At 41.1% G+C, this 21,988-nt stretch overlaps 1 protein-coding gene across 5 annotated transcripts in view; it reads right to left on the bottom strand.

Annotated features, from left to right (window-relative positions):
* LOC127446819 (myosin light chain kinase, smooth muscle-like) overlaps positions 1 to 21,742 on the bottom strand; it is a 165,320-nt gene extending 143,578 nt beyond the window's left edge. For 2 of the 5 annotated variants that reach the window (XM_051708069.1, XM_051708070.1), the window contains exon 1: positions 21,572 to 21,742. The gene's annotated coding sequence lies outside the window, so the exon portion shown is untranslated. The remainder of the gene's footprint in view (positions 1 to 21,571) is intronic. The other 3 variants (XM_051708066.1, XM_051708067.1, XM_051708068.1) reach the window with 2 other exon arrangements.
* Positions 21,743 to 21,988: the final 246 nt, after the last annotated feature.

Below are 21,988 nucleotides of genomic sequence, written 5' to 3'. Positions count from 1 at the left end.
ATTTGAGGATTTTCTGCCATTCTTCTCTGCAGATCCGCTCAAGCTCTGTCAGGTTGGATGGGACCATGGATGGACAGCCATTTGTATTTGTAATTACACATTTATATACATGTATAATCAAAAACAACATTCAAGTATGAAGATGAAAACTCCCCCTATCCAATGAGACATTTTATTTGACTAAAGTCAATGATACTGATACAATTTTTTTATGCTTTTAATGGTGTTCTTCAACTGCACCCACCCTAAATAGTTAAAAAGCTTCTTCACGAGCAAGAACTTAAACTGAATTACGAGCACAAAGCACTAAGATCACTAAATATGTTACCTTTCACCTTTGAGTCAAAGTGTAACCATATGGAATCCTAAACCGAGTGAACAGGCTATACTTTGACACGTGTACTGGCATATTTTACACATACAAGCACAGACACAAAAAATACATGCCAAACAGCATGTGATAACACAGTCATTTCCTCTTTAAGAGCTTTCTGGATTCTAACAGATGTAGTGACTCTCGCCTTGGCTGTGCGCATTGTATCCTGTCACATTGAGAGGTCAGGAGATTATGTTCTCCAGTCTGACACTAAATCAATCCTCAACATACACTGGTGGCCAAAAGTTTGGAATAATGTACAGATTTTGCTCTTATGGAAAGAAATTGGTACTTTTATTCACCAAAGTGGCAAATTGGGGGCTTGGGTAGCTCAGTGGTAAAGACGCTGGCTATCACCCTTGGAGTTCGCTAGTTCGCTAGCTCGAATCCCAGGGCGTGCTGAATGACTCCAGCCAGGTCTCCTAAGCAAACAAATTGGCCCGGTTGCTAGGGAGGGAAGAGTCACATGGGGTAACCTCCTCGTGGTCGCTATAATGTGGTTCGTTCTCGGTGGGGTGTCTGGTGAGTTGAGCGTGGTTGCCGCGGTGGATGGCGTGAAGCCTCCACACACGCTATGTCTCCATGGCAACGCGCTCAACAAGCCACGTGATAAGATGCGTGGGTTGACGATCTCAGACGCGGAGGCAACTGGGATTCGTCCTCCGCCACCCGGACTGAGGCGAATCACTACGCGACCACGAGGACTTAAAAGCACATTGGGAATTGGGCATTCCAAATTGGGAGAAAAAGGGGAAAAATCCAAAAAAATAAATGAAAAATATAATGTGAAAAATTACCATTACAATTTGAAAAAAAAAAAAAAAAAAATCCTCCACGTGCAACAATGACAGCTTTGCAGATCCTTTGCATTCTAGCTTTCAGTTTGTCCAGATACTCAGGTGACATTTCACCCCATGCTTCCTGTAGTCTTGTCAGGCACTTCTCACACACCTTACAGTCTAGTGCCACAAAAGCTCAATGGGGTTAAGATCCATAACACTCATTTCCAATTATCTGATGCCCAATGTGTGTTTCTTTGCCCACTCTAACCTTTTCTTTTTGTTTTTCTGTTTCAAAAGAGGCTTTTTTTTTGCAATTCTTCCCATAAGGCCTGCACCCCTGAGTCTTCTCTTTACTGTTGTACATGAAACTGGTGTTGAGCGGGTAGAATTCAATGACGCTGTCAGCTGAGGACATGTGAGGCATCTATTTCTCAAACTAGAGACTCTGATGTACTTATCCTCTTGTTTAGTTGTACATCTGGCCTTCCACATCTCTTTCTGTCCTTGTTAGAGCCAGTTGTCCTTTGTCTTTGAAGACTGTAGTGTACACCTTTGTATGAAATCTTCAGTTTTTTGGCAATTTCAAGCATTGTATAGCCTTCATTCCTCAAAACAATGATTGACTGAGTTTCTAGAGAAAGCTGTTTCTTTTTTGCCATTTTTGACCTAATATTGACCTTAAGACATGCCAGTCTATTGCATACTGTGGCAACTCAAAAACAAACACAAAGACAATGTAAAGCTACATTTAACAAACCAAATATCTTTCAACTGTGTTTGATATAACAGCAAGTGATTTTCTTGTACCAAATTAGCAATTTAGCATGATTACTCAAGAATAAGGTCTTGGGGGGGCCTGGGTAGCTCAGCGAGTAAAGACGCTGACTACCACCCCTGGAGTCGCAAGTTCAAATCCAGGGTGTGCTGAGTGACTCCAGCCAGGTCTCCTTAGCAACCAAATTGGCCCGGGTACTAGGGAGGGAAGAGTCACATGGGTAACCTCCTCGTGGTTGCAATTATGTTTGGTTCTCGATGATGAGTTGTGCATGGATGCCACAGAGAAGCCTCCACACGTGCTATGTCACCACGGTAACGCGCTCAACAAGCCACGTGATAAGATGCGTGGATTGACTGTCTCAGACACGGAGGCAACTGAGATTCATCCTCCGCCACCCGGATTGAGGCGAGTCACTACGCCACCATGAGGACTTAGAGCGCATTGGGAATTGGGCATGCCAAATTGGGGAGAAAAGGGGAGAAGGAAAAAAAGAATAAGGTGTTGGAGTGATGGCTGCTAGAAATGGGGCCTGTCTAGATTTGATCAAAAATGACTTTTTTCAAATAGCGGTGGTACTGTTTTTTTACATCAGTAATGCACTACTTTGTGATCAGTTGAATGCCACTTTGGTGAATTAAAGTACCAATTTCCTTCCAAAACAGCAAAATCTGTACATTATTCCAAACTTTTGGCCGCCAGTGTATCTTATTCATTCTCTTAACTGGATCTGCTGTGAGGATGGTTGCATGTGGTCACATTCAGATGTGATGCATGTGGTGATTATATTAATAATTCACATTTTCTGAACTTTCACACACAGGGACTGGATACTAATACAGCATATTTTGTGTTTAAGTAAATATAGAAGAATAGATTAATTACTTTCTACTTTTAATTAGTTAAAGTAAGAACTTTGTAAATTCTTCATTTAAACATGTAAAAATTAATGCTCTAGTTTATAAGTAAATAATGTTTATGATTGTTTGTTTTTTTTACAATGTGTCATCATGTTTAATCCTAAAATAGAAAACCTTGTCATATTTATTTTAGTAGTTTGCAAGTTAATGTAATCCTGCCATGAGGATATTGTAAATGTGTTTGGCTGGCTGTCCCTGGAGGGGGGCTCGAGGCTCGAGACTTGACCCGAGCTCGAATAGCCCCCCGGACTTGTTGAGCTATTAATGAATAGATGGGAGGAGTTGGGGTGGTGAGGGATGCTGGAGAAATCATCGCAGCATGGATGTAAGCAGCTGTTTATATACGCTTACTCTGGCGATGTGATTGCACAGATTAAATTAACATGCTCCTCCCGAACTTTGTTATGAAACTCCATTTGCTAATTTGAGTCAATTTGACTGGTAAATAAAAGAATAACATTTTACTTAACTTTTCGAATTTGGTGTTCCCAGCATGCACTGGGCTTGAAAAATGAATGAGTTTGCATGGTTTCACTCTTTGCAAGTTTATTTACACAGTTTTATTGTTCATTCTTTTGTTACATTTGTACTTGTTACTTGTTTTGTGTAGTTTTAGATTCATTTTCTACTCAAAATTACCCGTTCATGATAAAAAAAAAATAAATAAAAAAAAATAAAATATCTGTTAATTGTCACCATCATGGTGTTTTGTGCACCAAGTGTTGACCAACCAGTAATGCAAGGCAATATTGTCTCATAGACTGCATAACATGAATTAAGATTTGCTTTGAAAGCTACCCGTGTGTCATGTAGAACATGATTAAACATATTTTTGTGCGGTTTTACTTAGTTTTATTCTATAAGTATTTACTTAGAATGACTGTGTGCAAAAACTTGTGAAATAAAAATTTGGTGAAATCTCCAAACTGCAAATGCAGGAACTGAATTTGGACTTTGCGCAGAGATAAGAGGTATTATTGAAACGTCTTAGCGCAATTCTCAGGAACATCTCAGGAAAATAGCTAATTGCGCTTTGCGCCACTTCATTAACATACAATAGACCCACAGTTTACACGCATGCACCCACAGTAGCGCAAACACTCCCTCCCACGCCCAATTGCGCTTTGAGCTGGCACGAAAATGACACTTAGAATTAACGCCCTCACGAAAATTGGATAAGACGTTGCGCACGGTCGACGAAAATAGAGCCCTTAAATATGTCCTCATGTTCCGTCACCGACAGCAATTCCAAATAAACTTCCTGTCGCCTTTGAAAGAATGCAATGTGAAGGATGTACAAAGTAACATTTATCTTTAACAATGCTTTCAAAGTGAATAACAGGCACAACAATGCAACCACAACATGGGACGCCATCTTGATTGTTTGGGTTGAATAGACCACATGACTGCTACACATGACAAAAAATACATTATCATTTTCAAATATATCCTTTTCCCTGTCCACACTACAATGCGAAGATGGCATTTTCAAACTGATCCACTCAGCTCAGTTTTCACTGTCAAAAATGCCATCTCAGTGTGGACAGAAGGCCAAAACGTAGCGAAAAAGATGCGTTTTCGAATGAAAACGTATCAGTGTTGACATGGCCTAAAATTAGTGATGCAAATAAATCTTAAACATTAAAATATAGATTTTAGCTGTCATATTTAGAAACTTTTAATAGTTTTCGGAAAACACAATATGCAGCATCAGGCTCATCCTAGCAGTCAGAGGCCCCAGGGCTTTGGCCCTGTTGGCCTAGTCAGACAGATGTCATGGGAAAATCGGTGATCAGAGGTCGATCGTTTTGGTGGCTAAAATCTGTCTACATTATGTTTTTCCGAATTTCCAAACTGTGAGTAAAGCATTGATTAGACAATACAAAAAGTGGCTTTGGAAGTCAATATATTATTTGTTGTATTTCACATGTACACATCATAATTTAGACAGACACTTTTCAGTGTCTTGCTTTGGCTGTGTCGCATCTTATTGGTTTTCAGTGTTTCATTTTTCAGTATGACCCTGAACATAGTTTGAAACTTTAAAAAACACGTTTAGAGATCTCTGCATTCTATTTGTGTGACATCTAGCTGTTGTGTGAGGCTCATTTTCATCTCTGTAAATATTTCTGTACAGATGGAACTGTGCTGATTGCCCCCTGCTGACTAGGAAGTGCAAAATAATTTACTGTATGCACAATCAGGGGGCATTATTCATTGTGTTAATTTTTTTAACACATTATTTTTTTTATATAATTAATGAACGTGTTAAATTGACAGCCCTAGTAATTACATTAATATACTCCTAACCCTAACAGTACTGAGACCAAAACAGTCTAACTGGCCGCAGATCAAAAGGGATTTGATTTCAAAGGCACAGCATGAGTGATTTTTGGGGCATGAACATTTGCCGCATGGTGGTGCTTGTCGGGATGTGGTATTTGGGCCTGAATTTGAACTAAAAGAACTAACAGAACTAACACAGAGATTTCCTGTGTGATCATTTTGATATAATCTAGCCCTGCTTGTGGTGCATAAGGCTGCTTTTCATCAGCAGGAACTGGACATATTATAGAAATAGAGGAAAGAATGGATGTGCTAAATAGGGTGCTGAAAGGGAAACACTGCAAGAGACCCTCTTTCTGTCAGCTAAAACAATTGCAGTTTGAGAGAAAATTCATCTTTCAGCAAAACAAAGGCCAACACAAGGCCACAAGTGGCAAAAAAAAAAAGTCATGTATCCTACAAGATTTTCAGCCAAATTAAATCTAGATGACTTGATTTGAAAAATACACTGTACAAATGACATTCAAACTGAACAACCTGGAGCAAATCAGTCTGGAATAATGGGCCAAAATCACACCCTCACAATATGTTAATCTGACACCACAAAAGACAAGAAGCTACAATTGCTGTGAAAAGTGCTATGAGTTCCTACTTATGCCCCAACCCCCCCCCCCCCCCCCCCAAAAAAAAAAAAAAAAAAAAAAACGTGGTAAAATAAAACACCATATAAGGTGATGTTTATTTGCATGTGAAGACTATAAACATGCCATTCTTTGGAAATAGTGGTGTATTATCAGTGTGGCTGCAGTCAGGCATGTTTTTGTTTCTGTGTGTCTGTTAGAGCACTGATAACATGAAAACAGCCAAAGCTTTATCAGTTTAACACTACACAGTACATATTCCACTGACTCTGTGTGAATGGCTCAAAGTCAATAATGACCTGATTCAACAAACACACATTAATGATATGATCTGAAGTCTATGAGAGCAGAACTTAAAGAGCAGAAGAGTCTTTCATGAAACATGATGATCTGAAAAATCTTCTAATATGATTAATATAATTTTTTATCTTCTGGTGATATTAACTGAATACACGTTTCACCTGGTTAAACTGTTTTAAAGGGGTTGTTCACCCAAAACAAAAATATTGTCATCATTTACTCACCATCTTGTTGTTCCAAGCCTGCATGATTTACTTTCTTCCATGAAACACAAAAGGAGGCAGAACGACAGCCTCAGTTACCATTTATTTTCATTGTATGGAAAAAAAGATGAAATTATGAAAGTCAATGGTGACTGAGACTGAACATCTCCTATTGTGTTCCACAGAAAGGAGAAAGTAATGCAAGTTTGGAACAACATAAGGATGAGTAAATTATGACAAAATTTACATTTTTGGGTGAACTGTAGGCCTATCCCTTTAATCTGAACAGTATCCAGTAAAGTAATTTGTTTAAATTCATATATTGTTGTTGTCATCTGGTTTTCGCATTGACTCAGCTCAGTCAACTTTTCTCTGAGCGGCCACAGCCTTATTGGCAGTGTTGTAGTATATGAGACTGGACTCAGTCTTGGACTCGGTCTTGAGACAATATTTTTATGGTTTTGGTCTTGCCATGGACTCAAGCCTCTCCGGTCTTGGTCTCAACTCGGACTCTAACAAGTGTGAAATCGGACTTTTTACCGAGTGCTTGCGACTTGCTACTTTGGCTGTGTGTGAGAACGCTCAAAATTACCTGTATGTACTGTATATGACTTTCATTCTTCAGCAGAACACACTTGAAGAAAAATAGGAAAAAAATATCTTAGCTCAGTATGTTCTTTAAATGCAAGTGGATGGTGATCTGACCTTTGAAGCTCCAAAAAGAACAGACAGTCAGCATAAATGCAACTGAATAGTGACCATACGACTCAGCTGGTTAAATTAATGTCTTCTAAAGCGAAACAATTGCTTTTGGTGTTAAAAAGATCAAGATTTAACAGCACTATGCGCATTCACGAGAGGGCAGAGTTCACACGGTCTGTCCTGTGATGTATTCGCGTAGGCATGTTCGGACTTAATCAAAACATTTTCTCTTATTTGAGATATCCAGGATGAGCACACAAACGCCCCATTGTGAGTAAACATACAGTTCTATTTCATTGTTCCAGACCGCCAGAGATGGTTTAACATACTGAAAGGGAGTCGTGCGTTCACGCATGATATAGAGAACCTTGCATTGTTTTGTCACACATGACCCCGACCGATGACGTGTCAGAAGCCATATATGCTTCCGTTCACATCATGGTCTGCCTCTTTGTCATTCTTGATGAAGAGATCTTGCTCGAGCATGCACAGTTTTTTGGGGGGTTAGCAGTTAGCTTCCTGCTATAACCGTGTCTCAGGAAAACATTGGATTTAACATTGGATTTAACTTTGGATTTAAACATCGCTGGAAGTTGGACGCGAGCCTCATAGGGATTCGGCTGCGTGGATCTTTACCTGACTAAAGGACCCATTGTTTATCCAGGGTGCCTCGTCAGTGGCATTCACTTACCAGCGGTATTAAGGTGAGTGTTATTGTTCAGGAACTCAATGGTTAACCAGGGTTCTTATTAATGCCGTTTTACTTATTTAGCTGTTGTTTACATACTGTTATTTTACCCTGCCTGATGAATACTCACTGGTTGACCAGAGTCTTGTTCATTGTAATGTGCGGTTGTCATGGCAGCTTGGTTGTTCGTGGCTTATAAAAATCTGATATTACCATTTATTTGTATAGGTGTGTACACTGATTTTCAGCACATCCCTCCACCAACCAAGGCTTCAGCTCTGCTGTTTAGCAACAAATGCCCTGCAGATAAGGCTGAAGGGTAGTTAAAGAAAAAATGGTCCTCCTGAGCTGTGTTGACCTCGCGAACACTGTTCAGTGCCTTCAGGCCTTATAGGAAGTCTCTCTTCCTGCCACCAACCAGGATGTGGGTGAGGGTTCGGGTTTATGCACCCCTACCTCTCCCTTTGGGGTCAATTGCTTTTTCAAGAGGGAAGGCTCTTGGGCTTCTCACACAGACTAGACATCAAGGATGGCTGGCACAGTCTAAACTGCCAGAAGCATGCCGTAACAGCCTCAGCCAGCTACCGTTAGTGCCTTGACAGGTCTTTGGACCAACTGCCCAGGAAGCTCTTGAGCCTAGAGCGCATACAGCTGAATTCCGCTCCCAACATCTGGAGCATAGTGTGAGTTATTCTGGTCATTCAACAAAAGGGCTCCTGGCTGCCATACAACCTTGCTGCAGCGGATACAGGGGCAGTCTTATAGGCCCTCGCAAAAGGTAATGGGCTTGCTCTTATTTTCGACCACCAACACGACCTCCAACCACATACCGTCGACCCCCTAAGGATAATGAGACTGCTTCCTGCTGCCATTGATGGCCCAGGATCTGTGATGGGACTTTCAGCCTCTCAGCTACAACATTGGAGAGACATTACAGAACATTTCGGGCTCCTCAACACACTTGAGCGCGGCTATTTTCTTCAGTTCCATCACAGACCCCCGCTATGCAATGGTACTTGACTCACAGTAATTTGAGACCCTCGCCAGGCTCTCACCCTGTCAGAGGAGGTCCAGAAGCAACTGAGGAAGGGTGCGGTAGAACCAGTAGACCCTCAAAATCACCCTGGGGGATTCCACTCAAAATACTTTCTTGTCTGCAAGAAGGATGGAAGTTTCAGACCCATCCTCAACCTCAGATGCCTAAACAAGTGCCTCAAGCATCTTCCCTTTCGTATTCATGCAATGAATTCAGGTAGCACTAGAACCATTGCAGCGGGAAGGCATGTTGATTCTTCCGTATTTGGATGACTGGCTGCTGTGTGTCATATCACCTCAGCAGGCTGTCTGAAACAAGCTGCGCCTACTAGAACATGTCACAGCCTTAGGGCTGAGAGTGAATCTACAGAAGAGTTGCCTTGTCCCATGTCAGTCTGTGTGCTTCCTGGGCATGCACCTGGACTCCAGTACATTGAAGGCTACTCTCACAGTGCACAGGAGGCAAACTGAGGGCCGTAGCGAAGTTTCATGTTCGACGCATGACTGGCTGGACTACTCACGCAAGGAGGTGGTAACCACAGATGCTTACCTCACAGGATGGGAAGGACTGTGGCAACATCGGGGCATATAGGGCAAGTGGAGTACATGGCTAGCGACTTGTCACATCAACCTTCTGGAGCTGTGGGCAGTGCTTCTTACTCTGAGACACATTTAACAGGAGTTTTCAGGGAGACACTTACTGGTGCAGACGGACAACACCACAGTCATGTTTCTCATCAATCACCATGGGGGAATGAGGTCTCTACCATGCCTCCAGCTAACACAGGTATTACTGCTGTGGGCAGACAGATACTTCCTGTCAAACAGAGCAATGCACATTCCCGGTCAACAGCATGACGGATTCACTCTCCCGTTCTGGTCCAAAGCCAGGGGAATGGTGTCTTCACAGAGCAGTTGTTCAGTCGATTTGGGAGATACACAGGACAGCGTCAGTGGACCTCTTTGCCAGCAGGACAAAAACACATTGTCTACTGTGGTTTGAGTCACAGGAGGAACAAGGGGCATTAGTTCAGAATGCCCTGGCTGACGAGTGGCCAGATCTACTATTATATGCTTGTCCTCCCCTTCCACTTCTCTGGGCCATCCTGAACCGTGTACAGGAGTGTGTGTGTGTGCTTGCTTTCTCTCTCCCAGTCTCTAGCGTGGTTCCTCCTTATATCGCTCTCCCCATTGCTCACTGCTATCAGCAACAGGTGTTAGACATATTGTGCTCAGGTGTGTACACCCTTACCGCTTCTCTCTCTCCGGACAAATGCTCCACCATGCCCCCCATCTCCACATACCCCCACTGCCCAACTCAGGCCAGGGAGCCATCTGGCCTGTCACTCACCCCCCCACCCCCCATTTCTGGAGAGATAGTCAGCAACTGCCATTCGCGCCCCCAGTCTCTGGACCACCTCGAACTTAAAAGGCTGTAAAGCCAGATATCAATGGGTTATCCACACATTAGTATCCTTCATGCGGTGGAGCCACTGGAGTGGTGCGTGGTCAGAACAGAGGGTGAAGGTGCTCCACAACAGATAGTATCGGAGGGTGAGAACAGCCCATTTGATGGCCAGACATTCCTTTTCAATGGTGCTGTCTCTCTCAGCGATAGCTTGCGACTAATGTACAGCGCTGGCCACTCCTCCTCCACCACCTGCGAGAGCACTGCCCCAGCCCCCTGTCCGAAGCGTTCGTCTGTAAAAAAAAATGGGAGAGAGAAATTAGGTGCATGTAAAAGCGGCCCACCACAAAGTGCAGCTTTCACCTGTATAAACACCTGTTGACACTGATCCATCCACTGGACCGGGTCTAGAGCTCCCTTTTTAGTAAGATGAGTCAGGCTGTTGACGTCCAAATAATTAGGCACAAACCTTCTATAATAGCCAGCCAGCCCCAGGAACTGTCTCACCTCCTTTTTGGTCTTGGGTCTCGGGCAAGCAGCAACCGCTGCGGTCTTATCAATTTGGGGGAGCACGTGCCCATAACCCAGGTGTAACCCCAGATACCGTACCTCCACCCATCCAATTGTGCACTTCTTGGGGTTTGCCGTGAGTCCCGCTCATCGCAGCAACCTCAGAACAGCCCTCATATGCTGCATATGCTGCTGCCAATCATTACTGTATATGATGATGTCATCCAGATAGGCAGCGGCAAAGCAGTGCGCGATCTGAAAACTCGGTCCATCGGGCACTGAAATGTAGCCGGGGCCCCGAACAAACCGAATGGAAGTGTCACGAATTGGTGTAAGCCAAACAGAGTGGAGAAGGCCATTTCTCCGTGGGACATTGCCATTATGGGGATCTGCCAATAACCCTTTATTAAATCCAGCATTGAGTAAAAGTGAGTTGTGCCTAACCGATCGAGCAGTTCATCTATATGAGTGATTGGATATGCGTCAAATGTAGACACCGCGTTGACTTTTCTGTAATCCACGTAGAACCGAACCGACCCGTCACTCTTAGAGACTAAGACGACCGAGCTGGACCAATCACTGTGGGATTCTTCTATTACCCCCATATCGAGCATTGCATCTAATTCTTCCCGCACTTCTTTTTCCTTGTGCTCTGGAAGCCGGTAGGGACGACCATGTATGACTACCCCAGTTGTAGTTTCGATGTGGTGCTGTATGAGGTTTGTATTACCAGGCAGAGGCGAGAACACGTCTGAAAATTCTTTCTGCAACTTGGCAACCTCTGTGACTTGAGACAGTGAGAGGTGGTCTCCACAAGTGACCAGGGTGACATGATTGGCTTTTATGTTCACCTCTGGCCCGAGCTCCGCCCTCTCCGGAACTGCAGTTGCCAATGTCACAGGGACCACCTCCCTCCATAATTTGAGGAGGTTTAGGTGGTATATTTGATGTGCGTCGCCTTTATCTGTTAGTTTGACCTCATAATCGATATCTCCCACTCGTCGTGTGACCTCAAAGGGCCCTTGCCACTTGGCGTGTAATTTGGAGCTCGAGGTTGGGAGTAATACAAGCACTTTATCTCCCGGTGCGAATTCCCCTAGTCAAGCTTCCCTATCATACAGCTGGCTTTGTCGTTCTTGTGCTTGGAACAAATTCTCCTATGTTAGTTGACCTAAAGTGTGGAGTTTTGCTCTAAGTTCAAGAATGTACTGGATTGAATTTTTGCTGTTTGAAGGTCCCTCCTCCCAAGCTTCCCGCATGATGTTGAGCACACCACGTGGCCGATGCCCATACAGCAGCTCGAATGGGGAACACCCTGTGGAGGCTTGTGGGACCTATCACACTGCAGATAATAGGGGCTCGAGCCACTTATCCCAATTTCTATCATCCTCATGTACGAACTTCCAAATCATATTCTTCAGGATTTTATTCAATCGTTCCACCAACCCATCTGTTTATGGGTGATAAACTGATGCAAATCGTTTCAGTACCCAATAATTTGTACAGTTCGTGTAGTGTCCGTGACATAATGTAGTGCCCTGATCAGTGAGGATTTCTTTCAGAATCCCCACTCAGGAGATAATTCTGAAGAGTGCCTCCGCAACTCTACATGCTGAGATGTTCCACAGGTGCACTGCTTCCGGATATCACGTTGCATAGTCCACCAGAACCAAAACAAAACAATGTCCATGTGCCATCCTCTTTAATGGCCCGACGAGGTCTATACCAATTCTTTTGAAGGGGACCTCGATCAAAGGAAGCGGGCGCAAAGATGCTCTTGGTGTACCCGGCGGATTCACCAGCTGACATTCACGGCATGCTGCACACCACCTGCGAACATTCCCGTGAATCCCCGAGAATGGCAAAAGAAACAGGCCATTAGACGGTTTAGAGTTTTTTACTTGCCCTAATTGACCCGTCATCAGACTATGATGAGCTGTCTGGAATAACATTTCCTGACGGCTCTTCGGTATCAACAACTGGGTTGTATCTTCTGTTGTCTGAGCATCCTGCATCACTCGATACAACCGATCATTCATAATAGAAAAATACGGGTATAAGAGTTCAATGTCTGGCTGAAGGCATTGACCATCAATTACTTTCACTTGGTCAAAGGCATGTCTCAGGGTTTCGTCTCGCGTCTGCTCCAGAGGGAAATCCCCTACAGGGAATCCTCTAAGGGCTGGGGAAATCAGGACTTTCCCCTCCCTTGCATCAGGATGTGGAGCTGACACAGATGGCCCTGGCTCCACCTTCCAGCCAGCGCATCACACATCTCACATCTAATAACTTTCTCGCAGGACCCATCCACACATATTCCTTTTAATAGAGTTTCAAATTTTGGTCAGTTAGTCCCCAGAATTAATGGATGGGTGAGGCGGGAACTAACCGCAGCCTCCACTCCATAGTTTTGCCCCCAAAATGTAACAATGAGTGTCACTGAGTCACGTAACGCCATGCGAGGATCGGACGTGTGAACGGCGAGCTCTGCGCACTTTGCTAGTTTTAACACTTTTAATGATATAAACCGGTGAGATTCGATACAGATTCAGAAGGTTTGGATATTCGGGGCAAGACAGTCATACTTTGAGTCAGGAGACAAAGCAGGGAAGCTTCTGGCTAGATATATAAAACAGAGAGAGTCCTTTTCTACCATTTCCTCAGTGAAATCTGCTGGTGATGAAATATTAACCTCAGCCATTGATATTAATAATGCTTTTAAAGAATTCTATCTTGATCTCTATAGTTCCCTGTCTTCGTCTACTGAAGAGGATATTAGGAACTTTTTGGAATTACTGAGCAAAAATATTCTCTTCATTCTGAGATAAACTTGGAGGAGCTTGGCGAGGTAATTAAGGCCTTGCCTACAGGCAAGGCTCTGGGACCAGATGGCTTTCCCATTGAGGTTTTTATATCTTATGTTACAGAACTGACTCCACTTTTGCTAGAAGTTTATATGGAATCATTTAAGAAAAAAAAGGAAAGCTTCTGCCAACCATGATACGCCCACCTGCTGGCGATGCCATGTAGAAGAAGGGGATACAACCCATGTTTTTTGGTGGTGAATTAAGATCCAAGAGTTTTGGTTGAGGGTTCAGAGTTTTATGTGTGACGTATTGGGCACTCAATTTTTATTTTGCCCCAGACTCTGTATTTTAGGCAATGGGGTGGTCATTAATATAGGGGATAGATATATAAAAAGTTGGGTCCTAGCCGGAGTTATGATCAGCAGACGTATCATTCTTAGGGGATGGAAGTCGGCTGGAGCACCCTCATTTCAGAAGTGGTTCACAGAGATGGGCAGGGTGGCGGCATTTGAGGAGGTGACATATAGAAAGCTGGGAAAATTTAATAGGAATTGGGGTAGATATTTGGCTTTTTTGGAGGATTCTCGGGGAGTGGCAGTGGAGAGGGATTTGTAGTTTTAAATGTGTGTGTGCATTCTTATCCTTTTTTAATGTTTTTTTTTTTATGTTCTAAATAATTATGACTACTGGGGTGCATGTTTGTGGGGGTGGTGGGGTGTTGTGTATATAGTCCTCGTGACTTGGTTGTATTAGTCTTCCACTTTGTTAAACCATCTCTGTCGCTGTCTGGAACAATGAAATAGAATACTGGTTACTGGCTAGAGCCAGAGTCTCTGCTCACTCGCACTAACAAGAATGACTACAGAGGCAGACCATGACGTGAACAGAAGCATATGTGGCTTCCAACACGTCATCTGTCAGGGTCATGTGTGACAAAATAACGCGAGATTTTCGATGTCATGCGCGAGCGCACGGCTCTTTTCACTATGATAAACCATCTCTGCCGGTCTTCCACTATTCATAGAACCATGGTTACATCAGTGACAAGTGATACAAATACAGATCAAAACCAACAAAGCTTCTGTACAGTGTTCCTCCTTCTCAGTTGTAAACAGCGCCACTCTTCTCGCGTGAACAGGCCAACACGGTTACATCACATGCGCGTACTGCTGCTCACCGGATGCAATGATTTATAGTTAAAAAGTACTTAAATATTGATATTTTTCACACCAGAAGCGATCGTTTGGCTTTAGAAGACGTTAATTTAACCAGTGGATTCATATGGATGACGTTTATGCTGACTGTCTGTTCTTTTTGGAGCTTCAAAGGTCAGATCACCATCCACTTGCATTTTAAGGACATACTGAGCTAAGATATTTTTTTCTATTTTTCTTCAATGTGTTCTGCTGAAGAATGAAAGTCATATACAGTTCATACAGGTAATTTTGAGCGTTCTCACACACAGCCACAGTAGCAAGTCGTTAATTTAACCGGTGGATTTATATGGATGACGTTTATGCTGACTGTCTGTTCTTTTTGGAGCTTCAAAGGTCAGATCACTATCCAATTGCATTGTAAGGACCTACTGAGTTAAGATATTTTTTGTATTTTTCTTCATATGTGTTCTGCTGAAGAAAGAAAGTAATACACACCTGTGATGGCATGAGGTTGAGTAAATGATGAGAGAATTTTCCTTTTTGGGTGAACTAATCCTTTAAGACATGAGCCAGGACATTAGTGGTTTTTGCAATTATAGTACAATTATACTGTTTTTTGTATAGCATAAATGTTTTCTCAACTATAATATAGAACACAGAAGCTGATAGATTGTATTGCCATGCTAAGCCATATATGAACACTGACATGTCATAATTGTATTAAAATTGTGTTCACTTAACCTAGAATGTGGCATTTATTTAATTTTTATTCTTGTTTGTTAATTTTGTTTAAACCAACATAAGCATAAGCAAATAATATATAAGTTGAGCCTCTTCTGGTCTTGGTCACGAATTGGACTTGGCCCTCTCTGGTTTCAGCCTGGACTCAGATGAGCTGGTCTCTATTACAGCACTGCTAATTGGTCCACACTGGTGTTCGGTGTGGCCGAAAAAACAGATTTGCATAAATTGTAACACTGCAGACTGTAAAGGGAGCTCATACAGTTCTTGCTGTTGTGTTTATGTGGTTGGTGTTGGTCACTATAGTGTATGTAGTTTGTAACTATAAGTACAATAGTTTGGTGACATTTTATTTGTTGTTTGCTTTTGCAGTTATTTTCTTTTTATGTCATATATTTTTTTGCTTGTTAGATTAAGTTTTTTCTTTGCAAATCTGGCCTGTCTAACCCCTGGAATCGTTTGCTTCCACTTTTGTAAAATTAATAAAGTAAGGTTCTAGGTTACCTTGGTCGAAAAAGTCTTTATTCCATGGACCAAGCATGGAAGATACATCTATTTATGTTCCACAGTGACCCTTAACTGAGGCCATAATAATTATTCATTTAAGACCTGATACACAATGGTCTCTGATATGTACACTGGGCCGGTCATTTTTCCCCAAGCAATTTTCACCGTGCAAGTTTACACGACCATCTGGTCATTTACCTCCAAAAGCTGCGTTCATGTAAGGTAAATGTGGTGGGCTGAAAAGCATTTTAAAAAATAAAGAATTGCGAGAACTGTTCACCTGGCCCCCGATTCCTTCTTGAGAGAGTACAAGAACCTTATCACAGTAAAGTATTCACAGACAGGTGTCTACTCATCCACAATGCAGGACCTCAACTGAGTGAGGTCACCATGAAAGAATGAGAGTACACACACACACACACACACACACACACTCAATCTCCTGTTCATAGTCTGATAACACACTATTCCTGGATGCCATATACAGTAGATACTCAGATATCACTCTCGTTTCAGAAACTGTCCAACCCAAAAAAAGTTATTACACACATGATTAGAATCAGTGTTTGAAGACTGCAGAGCCTTGTGTTCACATGGTAAGGCTAAATTGCAAATAATTTTTAATAAATGATTGTTCATACAATTAAAACCCCAAGAGCCTGACAATCCCTGACAAATATCCAACTCAATCCTACATGTTACATGTATGTTACTGCAAGTTCCAGTACCCTGACATCGACCCTATTCTGCCGAGCTACTTACAAGCATCTCCCATCAGACATCTTTGCATCAATTCAAATGCGTTTACCTTTTCCTGTGGCATTATTGATAGTGTGTTCTGTGAGCAGCCTCAAAGTCACAGCTTTGGGTTCTGTGGGAATCAGGAAATTATTGCATATTTTATTAACTCTACCCCCTAACCCAAACCCCAGCCCTTAGCAATGCTTACATATGTTTCAGAGCAAATACAGATGTGTCTGTATATGTAGCTTTTTTGTTCCTTTAATTCAGAGTTTTTGGGTTTGATTCATGAGCATTATTTGGTTGGTAACACTTTACAGTAAGGTTTCATTTGTTAACATTAGTTAATGCATTACATGTCATGAACTAACGATGAACAATATATCTTTTACAGCATTTATTAATTCATCTTTGTTAATGTAAGTTAGTAAAAATACAATTGTTCATTGTTATTTCATGTTAGTTCATAGTGCATTAACTCATTTTAGCATATACAACTTTTGATTTTATAAATCTATTATTGTATGTTCAATTAATAAAGATTAATAAATGCTGTAAAAGTTTTTTATTGTTTGTTCATGTTATCTAATGTTGTTAACTAATATTAACAAATGAAACTTTATTGAAAAGGGTTACCATCTGGTCTAACCTAGTTTTAGCCTCAGACATCCTGCCCACAAACTGCCAACAGTCCATTCATTGAGCATCTGATTTATATTGCACACAAAAATGGCAGGAGCTGGCTGAAATTACCAGTTCCAATCTGGGGTGCGTTTCCCGTACAACGAAGTAACTTACTGCGTAACCACCATAGTACGTATAAGTATAATAGCTCATTTACAACAGAAAACCATTTAATGCGAGAAAGCTGATGAAGACACAAAAAGCGGCATGCACTTTGTAATGCGACAGATACATTGTGCTGCAATAGTGGGGTTTCCCTCTATATTAGACTTCAGTGTTAAAGGTGCAGTATGTAAGATTCAGAAACATTCAGTCATTAAGTTATTAATGACACCTGTGGCCGTTAAGTGAACTGCAGCCAGCTACCTGTTGCTCGTGCACACAATCCATAGGGACGCGAGCGAGCGAGCATCGGCCAAAACAATGACGTAACGTACAAAGAGACTGAATGTGATCCACCGGCATCATGCTGACAGATGAGGCAGCATAATTAAAATTACACAGTTATGATTGTTTTACTACAAACTTTGAGACTAAACTAAAACTACTTATCAGCTAACATAGCATACTGCTACACACATACAGCTACATACTACAGAACTACACCAGACAGTTTACTGTTGCGCTGCACTGTTATGTTGCACTATTGTATGTTTTCTATGTCTTATGTTGTACTACGATCAAGAAACCAGCGTATTTGCTTAAATTTATCCCGTATACCTGACATTTAGTATAAAGAGAAGATCGTTGAAATTATTTGAAAGTTATGAAGCAAGGTAGCTTGCAATTTGTCGGCATTAGCAGGCAAGATCAAGTTAGCTAAAATTACACAGATCAATCCTTATGGCACTATATTTCACATGCTTTGCAGTTATGTAAGCTTACCTGTCCAATAAGAAGAACACCAATTCAGGGTTGGTTTTGATCCCCAAAACCGAACGAAGGTCCCTCCAGGAATCAAATGCCCTGCCGATGTTTACTCTAGTTTTCGCTCGACCACGATCACGTTCCCGCTTTGCCAGACGGGATTCAGTAAATAAATGTTTTATTTTTAGCTTACTCGGAGTGTGTGTAGGAGTCGGTGTTGTGCTGGGAGTGGGACGTTTGCTGGATACCATCTCTATGATAATGTTACCTAGTGTTGCAATTTGTTGTTGCTGTTTAATAGCAGAAGAGAAGGAAGAGCTGAGTCATGGTGCACCTGTCTGTCCAGAAGCATATGTGTTGATTTGATGAGGAAGAAGTAGTCACAGGATTTGCCAAAGATTACCAGGTCAGTGGCATAAAACACTTGAAAGATATACAGAGTTTAGTTTGAGGCACTTAAGGCACAATCCCATTTAAGTTTGCACAACAAAATTCCAAGGGCGAAGAAGACGTGGGCAGACATGCGAGTGTAAAACCAACAAAAAACGAACTGCCAAGCAGTTTTTTTTAATGCTGCACTTTATACTCTGGAATAGTGTAGTTAAAAGAAACTGGCCACTAAAATGTTATCCTTGTCCATTGTGAATATTTAGTGTAGCTGTATACAAAGCACAGTCACAGTCAAGTTTTGGCACCGCCAAACCAAGCAACTTCCTATTGGTCAACATGGTGAATTCTTCTGTCAAAGTTCACCAAATTTGAAATTGAATGACAACGGAAGTCATTGCGCGAAATTCACGATCACGTAGAGTCACATTGAAATTAATGTATTTCGCCCGCAGAATTTTGCAGTGCGAAGGTTAATGTGACCGCGCCTTTAGCAACTAAACTCCACAAGCAGAGCTTTACATTCTGCTTTGTTTTCTACATTGGGTCTGTGAAATAATCAGCATTTTGGACAGGCATAAAATCAGGTTATGTCTTTATGTTCATGGATCGACTCTACTGCGCTATTATTGAATTAGTTTTTTTCCATGCCTGGCTATTCTTGTTGTAAATCTCAGATGAACCCACCAATAAATGACATGTAAAAACAAAACAAACTGTGGTTGATCACTTTACATGTCTGCCAGACTGTCTCTTCCTGTCTAAGCGGGCGGTTCTTGGCCAAAATAAGTTGTAGAGTGGCTTGTTTTGAGGTCATAGGGATGTCATTAAGATGTGTGATGACTTTTATACAAGCCACTCTGCAGCTTATTTACATGTCACAATGCAAAACAACCTTAATGACCCTCAAAATAGGCTTAATTTACTTTATGCATAGACAATAAAAAATATATATACAGTATATTTTAATTTTGGGATGACATATGACCTGGACATGTTCTTGACAGTTCTTAAGAAATAAAAAAAAAGAAGAGTTTCAATTAAACTTCTTGTCAAAACGTATGCCTTCAGAAGTCTTGGAATATGATGCACTAACAGCATGGACTACTTTTATGATACTTTTCAAGTGAGTCCCTATCAAATGCCATGAACAAGAAAGAAAATCATATGGGTTTGTAACAACATGAGCAAGAATTTTCATTTTTGGCTGTACTATTCCTTTAAAGATGAGAGTGGTGGAGGACTTAAATCTGGTGTGTGGTTCTGCTGCAGGTAAATTGACGTAATCAAGCCAAAAAAAGTGTTCTATTCTGTCAACATAAAAAACAACAACAACACATACACTGGTCATGAGACTTCTCATTAAACATAATTTCAGCCAGCTGCACAAACACTTTGTATAGATTTTTGCACACATAACAAGAGGAACCAATTGTGCTTATTCATGCACTCACAGGATTCTGAACAAACACAGATAAGACACAAAAGGGCCTGTCACTCACACCAGCTCTAAAAACACAATACAACACAAAAACCTGAGCATCTAACGTTCATATGAGCATTTAAGCACTGGATCTAACACATCTGGAAGGTGCAGACAGAGAGAGGGAGGGTAACATCTCTCGTAAAAAGAATGATCATGCAGTTATCCTTGCAGAAAAAGGACAAAACTGAATAAAATTAAAGTGCATTATGAATGTTAAATATCCTCTAACATGCCTTACCCTAAGGTTATGTTAATAATTGTTAATAAATTGTAAATGTATATTCCAGGCTGTAGTCATCCTCATGGGAATTGTTTATATCATGCAATCAGTAGGATTCTTTTCCTGTTCTGGGAATTTTACAACAGCATTTGGATCAAAGAGATCAGACCGGAATAAACGTTACGTTTATGTCGATTAAGCTTAATTATATGCACTTTGAGTGTGGCATTATGACAAATGTGGCCACACGAAACACTTTTTATGTGTCTGATGATCCTTCTATTTCAAGTTTTCATCATAAACCTTATTTTCAATGGTTCCAAAAAGTATTTGGACATTTAAGTCACTCTTAAAAATGAATAAAAAGCCATTGCATTCAAATATCAAACCAAATGTCATCTGCAAACAAATGATGCAACAGCTTTTCTCAGAATTAGCTTCTCTTTTCTGACCCATTTTTGCTCAATGACTTTTAATAAGCTAGTGTGGCAGTGATTTTAGTGGATGTAGGTGGTTAGTTGCCCTTAAGGTTTCTTAGCAGAGTAACCACAGGTGGAGTTCAACATATTTACTATATGGACAAGTTGCACTAACATATGACAGCTACAAAGTGTCCAAATACTTCTTCATTTTGCATTTAAAACCCAACAAGCTTTTTTTTTTTTTTTTTTTTTTTTTTAATGCCCAATATATAGAAGTCAAAGGTTTTGAATAAATTATACATAAAACTCATGTAAACGCAAAAAAAAAAAAAAAAAAAAAAAACCTTCCTTAAAGTTAAAATTATGCCCACCTTCAAAGTATAAAATTAATGGTAACACTTTATATTAATGTTTTTATGTTAAAAAATGCATTATAAATCATTGATATACATTTATAAAAACATAAATAAAAAGGGTGACTTTCATGCAATACTTGCCAAATAGTGAGCATTTTAACTTACATTTAACTTTGAATGCCTAATAAATACACATCTTCATACATATAGATTAGTCAAAACATAAAAATACAGCAAGATAGACTATTATAGTGAGGTTTAATGGCTCACTATTTGGTAGGTATTGCATGAGTCACCATTTTTTATGCATGTTGTTATAACTGCATATCATTGATTTAGAATGTGTTTGTAAATGAATTATTAGACCCTCTTTATCAACCTTTAACAAAGGAAATATTAATGTAAAGTGTTACCAAATTACATTTTATACTGATAAACTCAAAGTAAGTGTGTCTATATCAGCTTGGTCTAGACTGGCTGAATGTCTGCGTTAAGGATATTATGAGTTCAAATAGGTAACGGAAAGTATTTACACATTAACCTGAAGACATAGAGTCTGAGAAAACTCACCCAAACAGCTGTGCTGGACTGTGGAGAGATCAGAGTCTGTCTGCTGCACGTCTGTCATTCACAGGAGTTCAGCCAGATACAGTGCTGAGTGTACCTCCAGACTCTCTGTCCTGAGTCTGATCCACTCTTAACGTGTTTTCCCTGTCGGCACTGAACTTGTTGGCATGGATCCTAACATCACAGGCTGAGAGCTTCCTCATTGGTCGCAAGGTTAAAGCAGTTGAAGGGGGAGGACTGAACACTGAACAGAGCAAAAAATGTGATATGTGCTTCACTGCTTTCTGTTTTCCCTTTACAGCCTGTGGAAAGCATATATGTTTTTCAATGGTTATGCAATATTTTTTACCTTGGGCTTCTTTTATATAGGTATATATTTCATAAAGCCCCTATGGCTCTTTTTAACAGTTGGAGGATAGA

This window comes from Myxocyprinus asiaticus, chromosome 10 (assembly GCF_019703515.2).
Source record: "Myxocyprinus asiaticus isolate MX2 ecotype Aquarium Trade chromosome 10, UBuf_Myxa_2, whole genome shotgun sequence".
Classification (NCBI taxonomy): Eukaryota; Metazoa; Chordata; class Actinopteri; order Cypriniformes; family Catostomidae; genus Myxocyprinus; species Myxocyprinus asiaticus.
The sequence above is the reverse complement of the archived record's forward strand: the minus strand, read 5'-3'. Positions and strand labels throughout refer to the sequence as shown.